The sequence below is a fragment of the Cyprinodon variegatus genome, unplaced genomic scaffold (assembly GCF_000732505.1).
Source record: "Cyprinodon variegatus isolate N-32 unplaced genomic scaffold, C_variegatus-1.0 Scaffold922, whole genome shotgun sequence".
NCBI classification, from domain to species: domain Eukaryota; kingdom Metazoa; phylum Chordata; class Actinopteri; order Cyprinodontiformes; family Cyprinodontidae; genus Cyprinodon; species Cyprinodon variegatus.
This window is the reverse complement of record NW_015151375.1, coordinates 181,295-184,484: the sequence shown is the minus strand read 5'-3', so window position 1 is coordinate 184,484 and position 3,190 is coordinate 181,295.

Here is a 3,190-nt window from a genome sequence, read left to right as displayed (position 1 = left end):
AATGGGAGGCAGATCTTTTAGTTATCAGGCTCCTCTCCTGTGGAACCAACTACCAGATTTAGTCTGCGAGGCAGACACCCTGTCTACTTTTAAGGGCAGGCCTTAATACTTTCCTTTTTGATAAATCTTATAGTTAGAGTGGCTCAGGTTATCCAGAGCTATCTCTATAGTTATGCTGCTATAGGCTTAGACTTCTGAAGGACATAGGCACCCCATTTTATCATTCTGCTTCATTCTATCTCTATTCTCCCACTCTGCAAAATTTGTTAGTTCAGTCTCCAACGTTATGCTCTCTGTTTTTTCCTCATTGTAGCTTCATCTGGTCCGTTCCTGTTTGGCTGTGATCATCATTCCTGAGTGAAATACCAGCTGTACTGCTACCTTTAAAACCTTTGTTTATAGATGCTTAAGATCGACTTGTTTTCAGTGTAGTCCTGTTTCTCTGACTTTGACTGGCTGGATGTGCTCTCTTCATCCTTTGACATGGGAGCTGGGTTGGAGCTCATCTGCCTGTGTGTTTCCTGGAAGGGGTTCCATGTGGAGCTGGTTTACAGTTGCCTTTTGTAACAGGTTTCTTCCTGTTAAAAGGGAGTTTTTCCTCTCCACTACAAGCATGCTTAGTGTGAGGGATTGCTTTCAAGTCAGTGAGTCAATGTATTCAACTGGTTTTCTTTTAGATAGAATCTAGATCATACAGTCAACTTGAATCAAGTTGACTGTATGATCTGGTGAATTGTAAATTGCCTTTACATGGAATGTGTTGAGATGACGTGTTGTTTATTGGCGCTAAATAGATAAACTGAATTGAACTGAATTGAGAAACCAGGCAGTATACATGGGACCCCTTTGGATTGATAAAAAGAGGAAGCTAATGTGGGCTTATTCTGAGGTGTTTTAGAGCTAATTTTAACATGCCAGCTAACGGAAAGAAGGGCCCATCTATACAAGCAATAGAGATAGTGCTGGAACCTTTCCTTTTGGAATATTTCAGGTGAATATCATAAATATCTTGGAACATTTTGAGATTAGGCATATCTTTAGCTGGGTCAAAAGAGAGAGACTGGGATGTAATTTGACCTATTCTTAGAAAACAGTAGAAGGCCAAGAGAAAGGTGCTGGAGAAAAGAGATTTAGTCTAGGATGATAGGTTTCCAGAGTGGATAGCCCTGAGCAGACATCTGAGGATGGGGAATGTACAGTAATGGGTTTGCGGTGGTCTGATTGGTGAGAAGGAGCAGCTGAAGCAATGTATTAGGCAGTTCAGCATCAGGTCCTCCCAGGGAGGGAGTCCAGTAGGGAGTCCAGCGGCTGAGGAACACAGATGGCGGAAGCCCTGAAATTTGAGACAAGACAGATCATTGATAATGGAGTTAGAATAACCAGGGCCATGATAAGCAGAAATTATGAAATTGTGAGTGACTGATAACCAGGTGATATGATGAAGACAAGGCATGATAGATTTAGAGGAAGAACAGCCCTTATCAATGACCTTAACTACGGCGACATTGTCACATAGAGCTGTGATGCGCTCTTTGCTGCCCCATAGACAACATACGATGGTGATGGGGATAATTTCATAAAATGCTGAGGACACTTACTGGGTGATAGAGAGGGGCCAGGAATCAGTGAACCTCCTCTCCTGAAAAAAATCCCCCCCCAAAACCTAGGGACAGAGCAGTGTCCATGAACAGCTAGAGAGAATATGCAGAGTGAACAACATCATTATAGAGGAAGGAGATCCTGTCCCACTGAGAGAGTAAATTAGACCAAAAAGCGAGATTGGAACAGCAACCTTCTTGAGTATAACAGCATCGAACAGAGAGGGAACCGTATAAACAAGATCAAGCAATCGAGACACGAAAGAAGCAGTAATTAGCCGTTAATTGTGTTCATAACAGGTAAGCTGGGCACCCTGCTTTTGCTTAAAAAAACATCACAGACTCTAAAGCTGGCCAGAAATTCTTGCAGTAATGATAGGGTCTAGGCTTTTCCAAGTCTTAATCAAAGCTATGGAAAAGTATTCTAACACAGAGTAGGAAAATATATTTTATAACTTCAACCATGAGAGGGAGACAAAGACCACAAATTTATTTGGTAATTTTCAAAAATATGTGGATGTCAGGAAATAGTAAAGCCAATAAACTTCCTAAAGCACAACTGTTTGATCAGCTGTATAAAACTCTAAGCGTTCTAATTAAGAAGAGTATTTTTTTTTCACCCAAATCTTGATTTATGAAGTTACCAAGAAGATGAAGATTATATTTAGATATTCAGGAGAATTTTCCGAGTTGATTGGGCAAGACTTAATGCCTGCCTACCAAAGTTTAATCTTAGTCAATCAAGGTAACATTTGAAAATGTTATGAGCAACTGGCACCACTAGAAACGCCAAGTTATGTTTGTAACTACCTTGTTTATTTGAAGATAAGATCATGGATTCTACCATTTCTGATGTGATATTGTAACCAGAGCTGCATGTTTATTTTGATTTTTCTGTGGACTCAGCACCTCTTGCCTTTGTCATTTTCTGCAACTTTAATAGACAGCCTATTCAGGATGATTGTTGAACAGTTTAGGTGGGAGCAGGACAAAATATATTCCAGTGTCTTCTGAACACAAAAATACCTATACAATTCAATTTGCAGGCAAGGTTAGTGTGTATTGCCCTTATGTACATTCTGTTTGATGAGACATTTGCAGAAAAGTTATGCTAATTCAGGTCATCCCATTGGCCCTAAAATGATCCTGCCAGAACATAGTCCTTTCCTGTACCGACATTTCTCTGGAGAGGAGGAAGGTTTGGGGGAGACAAAGCTTTCTTTTAGAACCAAAATTCTGAAACAAGTGAAGCAAAAGGAAGTTGGTCAATTGATTCCCACTCTTTATTCTGTCATGGGAAAGTGGTTAAGTAATGGTAGTAGGAGTTAGGAAATTATGAGCATTAGAAGAAAAAAAAAAGAAAAGCATTATGTCCTTAAGTTGAAAGACATAGAAGGCTTAAAGCAGTACATCTGGGAAATAAGCAAGACTGGCGAAGGGAGACTAGTCTTACAGAAATGAACGAGGAAACAAAAGAAAAAGAACAAACTCTGATGATGCCAAAAACTCTGTTGTCTTGATGACAGAATTCACACCAAACAGCTCAGGTTTGGACTGACTAAAGATCTAGTATAAGAGCAAAATAACTGCAA